The following is a 21,304-nucleotide window of genomic DNA, read 5'->3' as shown; positions in this document are numbered from 1 at the left end:
GTGCTAGCGCTTCTGAAAGACTATGTCTCGGTCGTCCGTCTTCTCAAACATCATGTAGTGCGAGAAACCAAACGGAGGTGATCGAGTCTTGTGGGGAAAAGTGCGCAAATCTCTACAGAGTGTATAAACTAATCATGATTAGCCGTGTCCCTGGTTATGGACATCTTGAGTATCTAGTACCTGGATTATCATGTGAATCTCATCATGTTACTTTAAATGAATATTGTTGGGTTTTAATGATGATACTTAATTGGGATTGAGAATGCTATCAACCATTCTCAATGTTCAGCAACCACCATGATAGTTAATTAAAATGTATTCCTTTGTAGTAGGGAAAAATTGGCTTTTCGCAAAAACCTTATAACCATAGAGCTTTTCCACCAGCCATATATGCATGTAGTGATAGCCATTATTCATCATTCTCTATGGTGTGAATTTGCTAGTACATTCAATGTACTGACCCTTTGTGGCTGCAACGTCTCATGTTGCAGGTTTATCTTAAGACGAATAAGTGATACGTTAGGGTTGTGATTTCTACACTCAACTTTGCCGTTGGTGTTGATGGGAATCCACAACCTTGGTACTTCCGCTATTTGGATTGAGGTAATAGTATTTACGTTACTTTTACATGTGATTTACCTCTGTTATAAATCCTCAATTACTGTGTGTCAGCATACCAATCCAGGGATGACACTTAAGCACAGAGACTTGATCCATTCGAGTCGGGTCGCTACACCAGTGAGCCCCCCACCGCTTGAAAATTGACTGACTCGGAAGTTGATCCAGTCGACTAAAGTGTAGCTAAATATGAGCAGCATCGCAAGCAAGAGCAAGAGTAAGAGCAGCAGCAAGAGCAGATCAAGCAGCGGACTGAGAGCAAGAGCAGAGCATTAGCGCGAGCGAGAGCTAAAGCAGCAGCAGCTCCTACTGATGTGGACGTCGCCGTCGAGGGAGCGACGGCATGGAGGAAGTGGCCGACGATGTCGCCGTGGATGGAGCTGCGCCGTGTTGGCTCGGGACCGAGCGCCGGCAGCACCGTGAGATTGAATCAAGAAGAAAATGCGACGATTAGTGTACAACCTCTTTGTTGGCGCCGATTAGGCCTCAGCTTCATCCGAGGAAACGGTGATGATGATGCTCTTCCGGTGGTGCAGGTGAAGACGGTGGTGTGGGAATGGAGGTGGCGTGAAAGACGAGGGGAACATCGGGGTAGCTCCTTGGAAGTGGAGGACGGGGTGGCTGAACCGACAAGACGACGAGATCGACAACGGATCCTCATCCGGTATGGTGGATGAGGGACGTCGAGGTGTTGCTGTGGACAACGTCGTTGAGGAAGAGGCTCCAGCTGGGTGGCGAACGGAGGAGGTGTGGGGCTTCACAGGTTTTCGCGGCATTGGTGTACGAATGGGTGGGCGGATGGGATGGGAGTGGGGAACTATGGCTTAGGGACGTGCTTATCCGAAATGTGGGGTAAAGTACCCCCACCGATTTGAGCTAGGAGGTTCTTTCGGTTTAGGGGTATCACGGGCATTTTGCGTGTCGGAATTTCACAGGAGGTGGGAGTTTTCGCGTGCGTTGTAATTTTGGAATAGCAAGGGGCGGGTTGAGATGGAGGGAGTTGTCGGAGCATAACAAGACAAAGATATATCTTAAATATTTCGGGGTAACAAGGCGCGGGTTGAAGAGGCAGGGGTTTCGCATCACGATAGACAGAGACCTAGCTTGAAATTTCGGCATAACAAGGCGCGACTTGAAATTTCAGGAGAACAAGCTTAACGTGTACCCAAAAAAAGACAATTCGCACCTCATCACTAGAGAGATCTATGTCCCGTTTTACTATATGACTAGAAATGCATTCAAATACAACGAAAAAACTAAAAAAATCAGCACAACAAACATAACGTGTATAGTACCAAAACGATTTACACTTCCCTCAACAATAAAAAAACAATGTGTGTTGTCTAGCATATGGGCTAAATTTGAGTACATTTTCCCTGTTTGAATGGGATTGTTCTTGGGTTAGTTAGACAACCATCTAAATATTATCTTCATAACACATGACATGAATATAGGAGAAGTAAATTCCTATATAAATACGAACTACATGTACATACGATCTCAAATTCAAATATATGTATAGATTTTATGTTGAATTCAAATCATAGTACATGTATGCTCTAGCTAGATGTTCGGAATCTAAACCATGTATGATATATGATAACCCACAAGTATAGGGGATCGCAACAGTTTTCGAGGGTAGAGTATTCAACCCAAATTTATTGATTCGACACAAGGGGAGCCAAAGAATATTCTCAAGTAGTAGCAGCTGAGTTGTCAATTCAACCACACCTGGAAACTTAATATCAGCAGCAACGTGTTTAGTAGCAAAGAAATATGATAGTAGTGGTAACGGTAGCAAAAGTAATCTTTTTGGTTTTATAGTGATTGTAACAGTAGCAATGGAAAATTAAATAAGCGAAGAACAATACAGGCATGTATTCCCAATTATAGTCACTTCGGGGTTAACGGATCATAACACATAATAGGTGACTATATACTTGCAAGATAGGATCAAGAACTCACATATATTCATGAAAACATAATAGGTTCAGATCTGAAATCATGGCACTCAGGCCCTAGAGACAAGCATTAAGCATAGCAAAGTCATAGCAACATCAATCTCAGAACATAGTGGATACTAGGGATCAAACCCAAACAAAACTAACTCGATTACATGATAAATCTCATCGAACCCATCACCGTCCAGCAAGCCTACGATAATTACTCACGCACGGCGGTGAGCATCATGAGATTTGTGATGGAGGAAGGTTGATGATGATGATGACGACAGATTCCCCTCTCCGGAGCCCCGAACGGACTCCAGATCAGCCCTCCTGAGAGAGTTTAGTAAAATGCAATGAATCCTTCTCTATTATTTTTTCTCCCCGAACACGAATATATAGAGTTGGAGTTGAGGTCGGGGGAGCACCAGGGGGGCCACGAGGCAGGGCCCTCATGGACAAGGTGTGGGCCCCCTCGCCTTGATTCTTTTGCTAGCATTTTTTATATATTCCAAAAATAATTTCTGTTGATTTTCACGTCATTCCAAGAACTTTTATTTCTGCACAAAAATAACACCATGGCAATTTTGCTGAAAACAGCGTCAGTCCGGGTTAGTTTCGTTCAAGTCATGCAAGTTAAAGTCCAAAACAAGGGAAAAAGTGTTTGGAAAAGTAGATACGACGGAGACGTATCAACTCCCCAAGCTTAAACCTTTGCTTGTCCTCAAACAGTTCAGTTGATAAACTGAAAGTGATAAAGAAAAACTTTTACGAACTCTGTTTGCTCTTCTTGTTGTAAATATGTAAAGCCAGCATTCAAGTTTTTAGCAAAGATTATGAACTAACCATATTCACAATAACATTTAGGTCTCATGTTTACTCATATCAATGGCATAATCAACTAGTGAGCAATAATAATAAATCTCGGATGACAACACTTTCTCAAAACAATCATAATATGATATAACAAAATGGTATCTTGCTAGCCCTTTCTGAGACCGCAAAACATAAATCCAGAGCACCTTTAAAGATCAAGGACTCACTAGACAATGTAATTCATGGTAAAAGAGATCCAGTCAAGTCATACTCAATGTAAACTAGCAATAATACTTGCAAATGACAGCGATGCTCTCCAAATGGTGCCTTTTAACAAGAGGATGATGACTCAGCATAAAAGTAAATAGATAGGCTGTTCGTAGAGGGAATCAGGGATTTGTAGAGGTGCCAGAGCTCGGTTTTGAAATAGAGATGAATAATATTTTGAGCGGTATACTTTAATTGTCAACATAACAACCGAGAGATCTCGATATCTTCCATGCTACACACATTATAGGCGGTTCCGAAGCAGAATGGTAAAGTTTATACTCCCCCACCACCAGCAAGCATCAATCCATGGCTTGCCCGAAACAACGGGTGCCTCCAACTAACAACAATCCTGGGGCAGTTTTGTTTGCAATTATTTTGATTTGATTTGAGCATGGGACTGGGCATCCCGATGACCAGCCATTTTCTCGTGAGTGAGGAGCGGAGTCCACTCCTCTTGAGAATAACCCGCCTAACATGGAAGATACAGACTGCCCTAGTTGATACATGAGCTATTCGATCATACAAAATAGAATGTTTATTTGAAGGTTTAGAGTTTGGTACATACAAATTTACTTGGAACGGCAGGTAGATACCGTATATAGGAAGGTATGGTGGACTCATATGGAATAACTTTGGGGTTTATGGAGTTGGATGTACAAGCAGTATTCCCGCTTAGTACAAGTGAAGGCTAGAAAGAGACTAGGAAGCGACCAGCTAGAGAGCAACAACAGTCATGAACATGCATTAGAATTAATCAACTCTGAATACAAGAATGAGTAGGATATAATTCACCATGAACATAAATATCATGGAGGCTATGTTGATTTTGTTTCAACTACATGTCTGAACATGTGCCAAGTCAAGCCACTCGAATTCAAAGGAGGATACCACCCTATCATACCACATCACAACCATTTTAATAGCATGTTGGCACGCAAGGTAAACCATTATAAACTCCTAGCAAGTTAAGCATGGCATATTCAACTATAATCTCTAATTGTCATTGCAAACATGTTTCATTCATAATAGGATGAATCAGGAACGATGGACTAATCATATTTACAAAAACAAGAGAGGTCGAGTTCATACCAGCTTTCATCATCTCAATCAGTTCATCATATATCATCATTATTTCCTTTCACTTGCATGACCGAATAGTGTGGATAATAATAATAGTGCAGGTGCATTGGACTAAGCTGGAATCTGCAAGTATTCAATTCAAGGGAGAAGACGAGGTAATATGGGCTCTTAGTTAGATCAACAATAATGCATAAGAGAGCCACTCAGCATTTTCATCATGGTCTTCTCCTCTCGACCCCCAAAGAAAAAGAAATAAACAAAACTATTCACACGGGAAAGCTCCCAATAAACAAAAGAAGAACCAGAAATATTTTTGGGTTTTCTTTTTAATTACTACTACTACAGGCATGGAAAGTAAACTAGCTAAAAGCTACAACTAATTTTTTTGGTTTTTCTTAAGTTTTTTCAAACTCACAAGAAGAAAGCTTAAAAAGAAAATAAACTAGCATGGATGATACAATGAAAAATTATGAGCACCAACAACTGGCATGAATGTGTGAACATGAATGTAATGTTGGTGAGAGATACGTACTCCCCGAAGCTTAGGCTTTTGGCCTAAGTTGGTCTATGCCCATGGATCAAAGTGGCCCTCTCTGGTTTATGGGGGAGTGTCCTCTGGGTGCCACTGGTTGGCGATCTCCTCCGGATCCCACTGATAAATAGACTGACGGTAAGGATCAAGTGGTGGCTCCGGCTCAGGCTCTGAGGCTGACATCTGGCCCCGGTACGCATGAATGGCCTCAGGCAAAATGAGGTACGTGCCTTAAAATATGTTAAACAAAGAGGACGCAGTCAAGGTAATAATCTCACAATAATTTTTACCAAATATTAATTTGTACTTAAGTATCTTATTCTTATCCTTAACAATAAACTCATGTGCTACCATACTCTTATAATCTAGAACAATAGGAGGCAACAGCTTTTCCTCTTTCTCAAAATGCATGATAGGTATGTTAAAGTGTGCAGCAAGGCGCGAGGCAAAGATACCTCCGAGGACGGGGCCCATTGTATGGTTCATATTTAACCGTTTAGCAACAATAGCGCCCAAACTGAAAGTAGTATCACGAAACATGGCATGGCGCAAAATAACAATATCAGGGGCACTAAGGTTTCCATAGTTCCCATGACCAATTAAACATCTACTAGCAAATATTGCGAAGTAATGCAGAACAGGGAAATGTATGCTAGTGATTCTTGCATCGGAAACCTTTCTAGTTTCCCCACAGCAATTGTATAAATAAACCCTTCCACATCGTTACGATGTGGTTCCTCTACGCTGCCCATAAAGGGTATCATACAGACCCGGCAAAAATATAAAAAGTGACATCTCCTTATGCTCATCATATAAATAAAATTCAACCAAAGGTGGCGATCTCCTAGCATGGAAATGAATATTTTGCACAAAAATATTGGTGAGTAAGAGATACTGTTCACGCTGGTCGTGGAGTAAGTCGGTGAGGCCTACATTCTCAGCCAAATAATAAAAATCTTCATAATCCCGGCTTCTCTCAAGAACTCATCACAAGGACATTCACACGGCCGAACCTCCGCAATACGAGGGAGATTATACTTGGGCTTCTTGTTCTCTTCACTTTGATTATCCTTCGAGCTTCGGCTCAATGAGCCCCTAAAAAATCTCTTCATCTTTTTCTGAAAATTTCTGAAATTTTTAGTAACCTAAAATAAAAGTGAACCAAACTCAACAAGATTGATAGCAACTACTCCTACAAGTGTCTAGAGGCTATATCATGCATTAAACTACTTTTGACCACATAAATTTGACATGCAAGCTCAAGAACAGGGTCACCTAAGCAGCAAAAAATTGCAATAAATAAAGCACAAGAACAAAAACTAATTGGACCATTGGAGGAGTCACATACCGAAGAACAATCCCCCAAAGCAGTTTTGTGAATGGATATTTGAGCAAGGAGATCGAAAATGGCAGCAAGATGAGCAAGAACTCCGGTTTGAGCTGGTGGATGATTTTTTAGCAAGACGAAGTGTGTGGGTGCAAGGATAGGTGGAGGGGACTCACGTGGGGTCCACGAGGGAGGGGGCGCGCCCAGGGGGTGGGTGCGCCCTCCCCCCTCGTGGGCACACGGTGGGTCCCCCTGGTGTTCTAAGTGCCAATAATTCTTAAATATTCTGGAAAAAATCATATTAAATTTTCTAGACATTTGGAGAACTTTTATTTTCGGGGAATTTTTTATTGCAAGGATAATTCAGAAAAACAGACAGAAAATACTATTTTCACTTTATTTAATATATATAACAGAAAGAAAAAGGAGGGTACAGAAAGTTGTGCTTCTAACTTCATCGATCTCATGCTCATCAAAATGAATCCACTAACAAGGTTGATCAGGTCTTGTTAACAAACTCATTTTGAATAACATGAAACCGGAGAAATTTCGAATAACACTAGGTTACCTCAACGGGGATATGCACATCCCCAACAATAATAATATCATATTTCTTCTTGACAGTAGGAAGAGGAAATTCAAAACCTCCAATAGTGATTTTTGAAATTTTTCCAATAGAATTGATATTGTGGACTTGAGGTTGTTTTCTCGGAAAGTGTACCGTATGCCCGTTACCATTAACATGAAAAGTGACATTGCCTTTGTTGCAATCAATAATAGCCCCAACAGTATTCAAGAAGGGTCTTCCAAGGATAATCGACATACTATCGTCCTCAGGAATATCAAGAATAACAAAGTCCGTTAAAATAGTAATGTTTGCAACCACAACAGGCACATCCTCACAAATACCGACAGGTATAGCAGTTGATTTATTGGCCATTTGCAATGATATTTCAGTAGGTGTCAACTTATTCAAATCAAGTCTACGATATAAAGAGAGAGGTATAACACTAACACCGGCTCCATGATCACATAAAGCAGTTTTAACATAGTTTCTTTTAATAGAGCATGGTATAGTTGGTACTCCGGGATCTCCTAGTTTCTTTTGTATTCCATCCGTAAAAGTGTAATAAGCAAGCATGGTGGAAATTTCAGCCTCCAGTATCTTTCTTTTATTTGTAACAATATCTTTCATGTATTTAGAATAAGGGTTCATTTTAAGCATATCAGTCAAACGCATATGCAAAAAGATAGGTCTAATCATTTCAGCAAAGCGCACAAAATCCTCATCATCCTTTTTTCTTGGATAGTTTAGGGGAAAAGGCATGGGTTTCTGAACCCATGGTTCTCTTTCCTTATCGTGCTTCCTAGCAACAAAGTCTCTCTTATCATAACGTTGATTCTTGATTGTGGGTTATCAAGATCAATAGCAGGTTCAATCTCTACATCATTATCATTGCTAGGTTGAGAATCAACATGAACATCATCATTAACATTATCACTAGGTTCATGTTCATTACCAGATTGTGTTTCAGCATCATAAATAGAAATACCATTGTGATTCTCAGGTGTATCAACAACGGGTTCACTAGAAGTATGCAAAGTCCTATCATTTTTCTTTTTCATCCTTTTAGAAGGACTAGGTGCATCAACATTAGTTCTCTGAGAATCTTACTCAATTCTCTTAGGGTGGCCCTCAGGATACAAAGGTTCCTGAGTCATTTTACTCAATAACAGCTTTATCATTTTTCTTATTATTTAATTCGTTGAGCAAATCATTATGAGCTTTAAGTACTTGTTCTACTTTAGGGGTAACCATAGAAGCATGTTTACTAATAAGTTTAAGTTCACCTTTAACTCTAGACATATAATCACTCAAGTGTTCAAGCATATCAGCATTGCATTTCAATTGTCTACCAACATAAGCATTGAAGTTTTCTTGTTTAATAATAAAACTATCAAACTCATCTAAGCATTGGCTAGCAGACTTATAACGAGGAATATCACCTTTATCAAACCTATAGAGAGAATTTACCTTTACTACCTCTGTCTGGTTATCAAGACCATGTATTTCTTTAATAGGTGGTAAATTCTTAACATCTTCAACTTTAATACCTTTTTCTTTCATAGATTTCTTTGCCTCTTGCATATCTTCAGGACTGAGAAATAGAATACCCCTTTCCTTCGGAGTTGGCTTAGGAGTTGGTTCAGGAAGTGTCCAATCATTTTCATTACTCAACATATTATTCAATAGCAATTCAGCTTGATCAACAGTTCTTTCCCTGAAAACACAACCAGCACAACTATCCAGGTAATCTCTGGAAGCATCAGTTAGTCCATTATGAAAGATGTCAAGTATTTCATTTTTCATGAGAGGATGATCAGGCAAAGCATTAAGTAATTGGAGAAGCCTCCCCCAAGCTTGTGGGAGACTCTCTTCTTCCATTTGCATAAAATTATATATTTCCCTTAAGGCAGCTTGTTTCTTATGAGCGGGGAAATATTTAGCAGAGAAGTAATAAATCATATCCTGGGGACTACGCACACAACTAGGATCAAGATAATTAAACCATGTTTTAGCATCACCCTTTAATGAGAACGGAAACAACTTAAGGATAAAGTAATAGCGAGTTTTCTCATCATGAGTAAATAGGGTGGCTATATCATTTAATTTACTAAGATGTGCCACAATAGTTTCAGATTCATAGCCATAAAAAGGATCAGATTCAACCAACGTAATTAAATCAGATCAACAGAGAAATCATAATCCTTATCAGTAATAAAGATAGGTGAAGTAGCAAAAGTAGGGTCACATTTCATTCTAGCATTCAAAGAATTTTCTTTAAGCTTAGCTAATAATTTCTTAAGATCAGTTATTGCAAGCAAGAAAGTCCATAGCAGTTTCTTCATCCATAACATAACCCTCAGGCACAACAAGCAATTCATATCTAGGGGGAGAATCTTCGTCATCACTTTCATCAATATTATCAGTTTCAATAATTTCATTCTTTCTAGCCCTAGCCAGTTGTTCATCCAGAAATTCACCTAGTGGCACAGTATTATCAAGCATAGAAGTAGTTTCATCATAAGTATCATGCAAAGCAAAAGTGGCCTCATCAATAACATGCGACATATCAGAATGGATAGCAGGAGTAGGTGTCGCAAGTTTACTCAAAACAGAAGGTGAATCAAGTGCAGAGCCAGATGGTTGTTCCTTACCTCCCCTCGTAGTTGAGGGAAAATCTTGGTTCTTTGATCTTTTGAGTTCTTCATAGTGACCAGCAGATATAAATCCCAAGTGACTCAAAGAATAGAGCTATGCTCCCCGATAACGGGGCCAGAAAATAGTCTTGATAACCCACAAGTATAGGGGATCGCAACCGTTTTCGAGGGTAGAGTATTCAACCCAAATTTATTGAATCGACACAAGGGGAGCCAAAGAATATTCTCAAGTATTAGCAGCTCAGTTGTCAATTCAACCACACCTGGAAACTTAATATCTGCAGCAAAGTGTTTAGTAGCAAAGTAATATGATAGTAGTGGTAACAGTAGCAAAAGTAATATTTTTTGTTTTATAGTGACTATAACAGTAGCAACGGAAAATTAAATAAGTGAAGAACAATATATGAAAAGCTCGTAGGCAATGGATCAGTGATGGATAATTATGTCGGATGCGATGAATCATGCAACAGTTATAACATAGGGTGACACAGAACTAGCTCCAGTTCATCAATGTAATGTAGCCATGTATTCCGAATATAGTCATACATGCTTATGGAAAAGAACTTGCATGACATCTTTTGTCCTACCCTCCCATGGCAGCGGGGTCCTATTGGAAACTAAGGGATACTAGGGCATCCTTTTGATAGAGTACCGGACCAAAGCATTAACACATAGTGAATACACGAACTCCTCAACCTACGGTCATCACCTGTAAGTATCCCGATTATTGTCACTTCAGGGTTAATGGATCATAACACATAATAGGTGACTACAGACTTGCAAGATAGGATCAAGAACTCACATATATTCATGAAAACATAATAGGTTCAGATCTGAAGTCATGGTACTCGGGCCCTCGTGACAAGCATTAAGCATAGCAAAGTCATAGCAACATCAATCTCAAAACATAGTGGATGCTAGGGATCAAACCCTAACAAACTAACTCGATTACATGATAAATCTCATCCAACCCATCACCGTCCAGCAAGCCTATGATGGAATTACTCACGCACGGCGGTGAGCATCATGAAATTGGTGATGGATGAAGGTTGATGATGACGATGGGGATGGATTCCCCTTTCTAGAGCCCCGAACGGACTCCAGATCAGCCCTCCCGAGAGAGTTTAGGGCTTGGCGGTGGCTCTGTATCGTAAAACGCGATGAATCCTTCTCTCTTATTTTTTTTCTCCCCGAACACGAATATATAGAGTTGGAGTTCAGTTCGGAGGACCACCAGGGGGCCCACGAGGCAGGGGGCGCGCCCAGGGGGGTAGGTGCGCCCCCCACCCTCATGGAAAGGGTGTGGGCCCCCCTGGCCTTGATTCTTTCGCCAATATTTTTAATATATTCCAAAAATAATCACCGTTTATTTTCAGGTCATTCCAAGAACTTTTATTTGTACACAAAAATAACACCATGGCAATTCTGCTGAAAAATGCAAGTTAGAGTCCAAAACAAGGGCAAAAATGTTTGGAAAAGTAGATACGACGGATACGTACCAATATACTACGTATAATGTGTTTAACAAGCACAACACACACACAAACACCATTTAGACTATTAAGGTACACGTGCATTGCACGCATGAGATTTGGCAACCAAATTATGAATAAATACTACATTATAGCATGTAAGCTTTGAGTCAGATATGCATGATGTAGATGTTCGTTTAATTCTTATAGTTCATTTCATTCAAAATCATCTAGTTTTTATAAGAAAGCTAATCTATTTTAAGATTCATGGAATTGTGCGTTGTAAGGTATAAAGTAAAAAACAAATAATGGCAAATCATGCAGAAAAACATTTCGGCAATTCTGATATGGAAGATTCTAGAACAAATAAGAAGTGCTTGTGTTTTGAGGTTTGTGCATTATGCTTAAATTCAACCATGGAGTCTTCTAGATTGTACATGTGGCAAAATCTGGTGGAATCTAGATGATATCCAACGGCCAGTTGTGCTCAAATTTGCCATCTCTGCACCATCGGATTGGCCTCATCCAACAACCATCTTTCAAAGTTAAAGTTATTCGCACACTATATAAAAAATATAAAATATAATATATATATATATATATGTATGTATATATAGGGGTATAGATATAGATATGTGATGCGAAAGCCACCCATCATCTCCACTTAGAATAGTGTGACCATGCACGGATGCAATGTGGCCAAACGATGTCTGCCATTGATATCTCAAATACAAATCAGTCTGACCTTGTTCAATGTGTATACAGTACAACATGCTCGTTTCCAAACCACACCACACATATCTCAGTTATATTCATGCATGCATGGGTTTCAAACATCATGATCTCTTATTCAAATATTTGAATTCTACTTTACATTGATTATGACATCACCTAGTCTTTTACACCCACACAGTCATCTTCTCTTTATAATTGTACCATTAACTTTCTCTCGTGCATACATGCACACACAGTACCAGTCGGCATTATCCATCGCACACATGCAATCTTTTTCTTCAGGTCGGTCTCCCATGCATGCACACACACACCTCCCCCTCCCCATCATATCGGGCATTCTTTATCTCTCACATGCATGTGCAACGATTGATGTTCCTCTATGTGTGTGTGTATATAGCTAGGTCTTTCACATTTTTCCACACAAACCGATCAATCTATATATCTAGTGATATCTCACCCTCTTTCCCTCGTCCACATTGATCAATTTATACCTCTCTATATAGGATTACATAGCTAATATACCCACATTAATTATATATCCAACGTCCCCCTCTCATCATCCATGCCTCCGCTTCATCTCTCAGACGCGCGCACAGTGGTGAAGACAGGGGCAGCAAGGGCCCTGCGCCCCCCCTAATTAACATCACTATATATCGAGGCTAATATGAATGTGATCATTAGACAATTGCTGGTAAAATGGTTTAAGTTGATGAATTGGCCCTCCTCGTATAGGATTAGCAATGCTTGTCCCCCTAGCTCATATATTTTTCATGGCTCTGCCACTGCGCGCAACAGCGCACGTTCTCGCCCCCTGTCTTCAAATATCGATCTCGCACTTGTGCACTCCTTCATAGTCTCCCTCCACTTGCACCCTCGCACCATCTTCTAGCCCCCACCGGATTTTGCCACATCTACAATCTAGCAGACTCCATGGTTGAACTTAAGCATAATGCACAAACCTCAAAACACAAGTGCTTCTCCTTTGTTCTAGAATCTTCCGTATCATAACTGCCCAAACTTTTTTTCTAGTTGAATTGCCATTATTTGTTTTTACTTTATGCTTTACAATGCAAAATTCCATGAAACATAAAATAGATTAAGGGCTTCTTTGATTCAAAGGATTCTCAAAGGAATTTTGGAGGATTCTAATCCTTAGGAATTTTGAAATTTTTCCATAGGATTCATTTGCACTACATTTCATAGGAAACATCCCATCCACTCAAACCACTTTGAAAGAATCCTACATTTTTTCTATGCACAATCAAAAACTCGTACAATCCTGTAGGATTCAAGACGACATTCCATTCTAATCCCATATTTTTCCTATTCCCGCGTTTTGCAAATCCTATGAATTAAAGAGGCCCTAGCTTTTTATAAAAACTAATTTATTTTGAATGAGATGAACTATAAGAATTAAACAAAGTTCTACATCAGGCATATATGACTCAAAGCTTACATGCAATAGTGTGGTATTTATTCATAATTTAGTTGCCAAATCTGATGTGCGCAATTGACGTGTACCTTACTAGTACTTCGAGTATGTGCAAACACCTAAATTAGAATTCCAATGGCGCTCTTCACAATGTCTCTCTTACAGTTCATGAAGCTACGTGGCACATGTGGAGGCGTTGTCGCGACCTCCTTGGGTGGATTGATCACAGTGACGTGTTGCTTCTTCCAGAAGAATGTACCCGTCCTCTTTGAGCCACACTAGCGGTACATGCATGAAGCAAAGATGTGCACGCATGCCACACATGCACTCATTCCCTCGCACGCACACGTGGGTACACGGGGCGACGCATTTTTGTATGAAGATCCACCCCATGTGATAATTTGACGTGTGTAAAGTCCTTATTTTTATTAATGGTCAATTAATACAGCGCATGCAAATTGAGTGGACATGAGGCCAGAAGAAAGACATTACTACTCCACTACGCGCATGCGAGTAGTTAAATCATGGGGTGCCAGTACTTCCATTGGTCTCCTTTGTATTATGTGCCAATTTTTTGACCATATTTGTAAGTAACATAACATTAATGCATGTCATAAAAAGTGGCACAAAAAAGGGGGCCAATAAACCAGGACGCATGCAGCATGATCAATTCCAGGGCTACTGTTGGTGGCCTTTGTATTTAAATATGGACGGAGTGGAGTAGTACTATCTTTATCTTAGCCTCGTAGGGCTCTCCCAGCGCCTAGGCTCACCTCCTCGCCTCGCCCACCGGATCCCGCCATGGAGGATCCCGCCATGGATAATCCCCTAGATCCCAGGATCCCGCAGGCTGCCCTCTCGTTCCGGCCCGCATCACTGCCGCCTTTGAGCGAAACCCACATGTGTTTTAGAGGGGATCCATTGCTCTGGAATCACGTATTGGTGGCGCCGGAGGACATGCCAGGGCTGCGTTTCAGGTGGAGGGCAGCAAGGGCAAATCGGATCGAGGAAGCGTCGCATCGATTGGGGAGAAGTTCCAAGGAGCTGCGCCTGGCGCAACACAAGGCGGAGGCGCAAGTCGATCTCAGGGGAGAGATGGTGAGGGATGTCAGTATCTGGCACCGTCTCATTGATTTCGAGCTAGGGCTAATGGCAGAGATCGTATTCACGGAGTCGACTGTGGAGGAAAGAACGTGCATGCATGCGCAATGGCATGCGCAGCCGGTGCAACTGTTCAAATGGGCGATAGGAGAAGCCAAATCCCGGGGCCAGTTGCGGCGGCGCCGCTCGGCATGCATCGTAGGCGAGGTGAGCTTCCCTCCTTCCCCACCAGTGATGCAGTAGTCGGTTGCTGCTGCAGTGAACTTGCAACGCTATGTCAGTTTGCAACCTTGACAATCACTCCATCTATATGTATTGTTTTCCTGTAAAAAATACTTGGTCGTTTGGAAAAAGATGGTAATTGATTTATCACTAGTTTTAGAATGCTTGGTCGTGACAATCAACCGTAGCCACAACCAGAAGTCTCCATCGCGTAAGTACTTTACGGTCGGTCGCACCAACAGACGGTTGGTCGGACCCGCATCTCACCGAAGGGACACTCATCGGCTTGGTCTGACATGTACGATAAGTTACATCACTGACTTGTGCGACTGCATTTGAGTAGTGTAGTACTCCCTCTATCTCAGTTTACAAGTCTTGCATGTGTACCTAGGTCATTAATTTGACCAACTTAATAAGAGGCATACGTTACGAAAAATATATCATTACAAACTTCAAATATTCTATATTTTAATGACATATTTTTTATGTTAAACAATTTATGTTCTACTAAACTCATCGGGAGTACTTGAAATTTATGTTCCACTAAACTCATCGGGAGCCGTTTCGGACCTCGAAACCAAAACCATCAATTAATCTTTGCCTTGTTACCATCACATTCCAAAGTACTAGTGCTACAATTAATTGCAAGCCTGCTCACACCTACCAATATGTACTGATACGTCCATTTTGCATCATGCTTTCATATCGATATTTATTGCATTATGGGTGGTTATTACACATTATATCACAATACTTATGTCTATTCTATCTTTTTTTACAAGGTTTACATGAAGAGGGGGAATGCCGGCAGCTGGAATTCTAGGCTGGAAAAGGATCAAATATTAGAGACCTATTCTGCACAACTCCAAAAGTCTTGAAACTTCACGGGAGCACATTTTAGAATATATAAAAAAATATTGAGCGAAATAAGTACCAGAGGGGGCCACCCACCATCCACGAGGGTGGAGGGCGCGCCCCCTGCCTCATGGGCCCCCTGGCAGCCCTATGATGCCCATCTTTGGCTATATGGAGTCTTTCATTGAGAAAAATTTCATAAGCTAGCTCACGGGACGAAACTCCGCCGCCACGAGGCGGAACCAATCTAGGGCTCAGGTGGAGCTGTTTTGCCGGGGAAACTTCCCTCCGGGAGGGGGAAATCATCACCATCGATCCTCTCATCGGGAGGGGGTCAATCTCCATCAACATCTTCGCCAGCACCATCTCATCTCAAACCCTAGTTCATATCTTGTATCCAATCTTTGTCCCAAAGCCTCAGATTGGTACCTATGGGTTGCTAGTAGTGTTGATTACTCTTTGTAGTTGATGCTAGTTGGTTTATTCGGTGGAAGATCATATGTTCAGATCCTTTATGCATATTAATACCCCTCTTATTATGAACATGAACATGATTTGTGTGTACTTACATTTGTTCCTGAGGACATGGGAGAAGTCTTGCTATAAGTAGTCATGTGAATTTGGTATTCGTTCGATATTTTGATGAGATGCATGTTGTCTCTCCTCTAGTGGTGTCATGTGAACGTTGACTACATGACACTTCACCATTGTTTGGGCCTAGGGGAAGGCAATGGGAAGTAATAAGTAGATGATGGGTTGCTAGAGTGACAGAAGCTTAGACCCTAGTTTATGCGTTGCTTCGTAAGGGGCTGATTTGGATCCATATGTTTCATGCTATGGTTAGGTTTACCTTAATACTTCTTTTGTAGTTGTGGATGCTTGCAATAGGGGTTTATCATAAGTGGAATGCTTGTCCAACGAAGGGCAGTACCCAAACACCGGCCCACCCACATATCAAATTATCAAAGTACCGAACGCGAATCATATGAGCGTGATGAAAACTAGCTTGACGATAATTCCCATGTGTCCTCGGGAGCACTTTCCTTCATATAAGAGTTTGTCCAGGCTTTTCCTTTGCTACAAAAAGAATTGGGCCATCTTGCTGCACCTTATTTACTTTTATTACTTGTTACCCGTTACAAATTACCTTATCACAAAACTATCTATTACTGATAATTTCAGTGCTTCCAGAGAATACCTTACTGAAAACTGCTTATCATTTCCTTCTGCTCCTCGTTGGGTTCGACACTCTTACTTATCGAAAGGACTACGATAGATACCCTATACTTGTGGGTGATCAAGACTCTTTTCTGGCGCCGTTGCCGGGGAGTGAAGCGCCTTTGGTAGGTGGAATTTGGTAAGGAAAAATTTATATAGTGTGCTGAAATTTACTGTCACTTGTTACTATGGAAAGTAATCCTTTAAGGGGCTTGTTCGGGGTATCTTCACCCCGACCAGTACAGCAAAGAGTTTCTCCTCAACCTAATGAACCTACTGAACATGTTTACTTTGAAATTCCTTCGGGTATGATAGAGAAACTGCTAGCTAATCCTTTTACAGGAGATGGAACACTACATCCCGATTTGCGCCTAATCTATGTGGATGAAGTTTGTGGATTATTTAAGCTTGCAGGTATGCCCGAGGATGTTATCAAGAAGAAGGTATTCCCTTTATCTTTGAAAGGAAAGGCATTGACATGGTTTAGGCTATGTGATGATATGGGATCATGGAACTACAACCGATTGAAAGTGGAATTTCATCAGAAGTTTTATCCTATGCATCTTGTTCATCATGATTGTAATTATATATATAATTTTTGGCCTCGTGAAGGATAAAGCATCGCTCAAGCTTGGGGGAGGCTTAAGTCAATGTTATATTCATGCCCCAATCATGAGCTCTCAAGAGAAATTATTATTAAAAAAATTATGCTTGGCTTTCTCTCGATAATCGCTCCATGCTCGATACTTCTTGTACTGGCTCCTTTATGATGAAGACTATTGAATTCAAATGGGATTTATTGGAAAGAATTAAATGCAACTCTGAAGATTGGGATCTCGACGAAGGTAAGGAGTCAGGTATGATGCCTAAGTTTGATTGTGTTAAATATTTTATGGATACCGATGCTTTCCATGAATTTAGCACTAAATGTGGACTTGACTCTGAGATAGTAGCTTCTTTCTGTGAATCCTTTGCTACACATGTTGATCTCCCTAAGGAGAAGTGGTTTAAATATAATCCTCCCATTGAAGTAAAAGTATTTGCACCTATTAAAGTTGAAGAAAAGACTATCACTTATAATGATTTTGTTGTTCCTATTGCTTATATTGAGAAACCACCTTTCCCTATTAGAATAAAGCATCATGCTAAAGCTTCAACTGTGGTTCGTAAGAGTAATACAAGAACACCTACACCCTCTGAGTAAATTAAAGTTGAACCTAGTGTTGCTATGGTTAAAGATCTCTTGGATAATATTGATGGGCATGTTATCTACTTCTGTGATGAAGCTGCTAGAATTGCTAGGCCCGATACTAAAAATAAACATAGACCTGTTGTAGACATGCCTGTTATTTCTGTTAAGATAGGAGATTATTGCTATCATGGCTTACGTGATATGGGTGCCAGTGCAAGTGCAATACCTCATTCCTTATATAAAGAAATTATGCGTGATATTGCACCTGCTGAGATAGAGAAAAATGATGTTACAATTAAACTTGCCAATAGATACACCATTTCACCAGTTGGGATTGTTAGAGATGTTGAAGTCTTGTGTGGGAAAGTTAAATATCCTGCTGATTTTCTTTTTCTTGGTTACCCACAAGATAACTTTTGTCCCATTATATTTGGTAGACCCTTCTTGAAAATTGTTAATGCTAAGATAGACTGCAATAAGGATATTGTTTCTGTTGGTTTAGGGGATATGTCCCATGAATTTAACTTTGCTAAATTTCATAGACAACCCCATGATAAAGAATTGCCTAGTAAAGATGAAATTATTGGTCTTCCTTCTAGTGTCGTGCCTCCTAGTGACCCTTTAGAACAATATTTGCTAGACCATGAAAATGATATGTTTATGAATGAAAGAAGGGAAATAGATGAAGTATTCTTTAAACAGGGACCTATTTTGAAACACAACTTGCCTGTTGAAATCCTAGGGGATCCTCCTCCACCCAAGGGTGATCCCATGTTTGAGCTTAAACCATTGCCTGATACTATTAAATATGCTTATCTTGATGAGAAAGAGATATACCATGTTATTATTAGTGCTAACATTTCAGAGCGTGAAGAAAAGAAATTATTGAAAACTCTGAAGAAGCACCGTGCTGCTATTGGATATACTCTTGATGATCTTAAGGGCATTAGTCCCACTCTATGCCAGCACAAAATAAGATTGGAGAAAGATGCGAAACTGGTTGTTGATCACCAACGACGGTTCAATCCTAAGATGAAAGAAGTGGTAAGAAAAGAAATACTAAAGCTTCTGGAGGCAGGTATAATTTATCCCATTGCTGATAGTCAGTGGGTAAGTCATGTCCATTGTGTCCCTAAGAAGGGAGGAATTACCGTTGTTCCTAATGATAAAGATGAATTGATCCCCCAAAGAATTGTTACAGGTTATCGAATGGTAATTGATTTCCGCAAATTAAATAAAGCTACTAAAAAGGATCATTACCCATTACCTTTTATTGATCAAATGCTAGAAAGATTATCCAAACATACACATTTTTGCTTTCTAGATGGTTATTCTGGTTTCTCTCAAATACATGTGTCAAAAGAGGATCAAGAAAAGACAACTTTTACTTGCCCTTTTGGTATCTTTTCTTATAGACATATGCCTTTTGATTTATGTAATGCACCTGCTACCTTTCAAACATGTATGACTGTTATATTCTCTGACTTTTGTGAAAAGATTGTTGAGGTTTTCATGGATGATTTCTCTGTTTATGGAACTTCTTTTGATGATTGCTTGGGGCATAAAATTTTGAATTGGGAGAAGTGAAGAAACTAATCTTGTCTTGAATGTACCTGCAACCTTGATCGAGTTTTGCAGAGATGTGAAGAAACTAATCTTGTCTTGAATTGGGAGAAGTGCCACTTTATGGTTAATGAAGGTATTATCTTGGGGAATAAAATTTCTGAAAGAGGTATTGAGGTTGATAAAGCTAAGGTTGATGCTATTGAAAAGATGGCGTGTCCTAAGGACATCAAAGGTATAAGAAGTTTCCTTGGTCATGCTGGATTTTATAGGAGGTTCATTAAGGACTTCTTTAAAATGTAACATCCCAAATTTTCAATTTGGAATGTTATACACTAGATCATCATTGCATATCATATTTATTGCATTTTGGTTGATCCTAGAAAGTTCACGCAACTCAAGGACCCTCGGAGAGAGTTGGGGATTTCTTTATTTTCATATTTGAGTTGTCTCAAATTTTGAAAATAGGATCGTTTGATTTTATTTATTTTATCTTCAATTATTTCTATTACAAAAATATGAGAGAGGGAATAAAATGACTTTCCAAAAATAAAGAAATATTGAGGATTTAATAAAAATCAAATAAGATTTTATTTTGGTTTTATTGCTATTTTATTTGAATTTAGAAAAAATGCGCATTTTTCAAAATTCCATTTAGGCCCCAAATAAATGTTCATCCTATGCGGCTTGAGTCTGTTTAGTATTTCTTTTGTTTTTTTTCTGAGTGTAATTATTTAAAAAAAAGTCCGAACCGACCTTGGGCCATAACCGGCCAGGACTCCTCCTGGCCGGGCCTCTTATAAGCACCCCGAGGCCCCCGGCCAAGCCCAGCCACACCCCCACCCTAAAACCCTAACCCTAGCCGGCCGCCCCCCCGCGCCGCCGCCGCTGCTGCCCGCCGCCCCGCCGCCGCCGCCGGAGCGCCGGACCGCCGCCGCCGTTCGCCGGAGTCGCCGGAGGTAGTTTTTTTTCCGCCTCCGATTTTTCTCAAAAAACCGTTCTGTTTTTCGACGGTTTTGTTTGGTTTTTTTTAGTTTGTTTTTTTAAATAGATCGGTTTTCTAGTTTATTTATTCGTCCGTTCGTTCGTTTTAACGAACGTTCATCGTTTTTCTTTTTCTCGGATTAAATCCGTGATTTTTCTGATCGTGATTTTTGATCCGATTTTCGTTTTAGTCTAACTTTTCGCTCGTTTATCGGAATCATGCGATTCAAGCGCCTGGAGTTTCGTCTCGAAACCCTCTTTCCGTTTAACCAACTCAAACAAGTTTTTGCCACTGTAAAAATTTTCCGTAGATCCAGAATAGTAAACAAAGCCTTTTTCTTCTGTCGTTTGTCTTCCATTGCTTCGTTCGTTTGATTCTTTTTGCCAATCGGAGTTCTTAAGTTGAACTTTCTGGTTAGTTCTCTTGTTCGAGTTTTACCTGTGCATTAGTTGAGTACTTATTGTATGCTTGTTTTTTTGCGATAGAGTACCCTAAGCGCGCCGCTTGCTACTTTGAATTGATAGGTTTCCCGGATCATCGGCAAGGCAAGTAACACTTTGATCATGTTTTACCCTCTACCCAGTTTTATTGCATTAGATAAATCCTCACACATTGCATGATTAGGATCTAATTAAATTGTGGGTTTGGGAAGTAGTTGAGGTAGTGCCTATTACCTGTTATTATCAAACCTTTGGGAGTTACTTCCACGTTTGCTTATTAT

Source organism: Triticum urartu, chromosome 7A (assembly GCF_056163025.1).
Source record: "Triticum urartu cultivar PI428250 chromosome 7A, HENAU_Tu73, whole genome shotgun sequence".
NCBI lineage: Eukaryota > Viridiplantae > Streptophyta > Magnoliopsida > Poales > Poaceae > Triticum > Triticum urartu.
Note: the sequence above shows the minus strand (reverse complement) of the source record.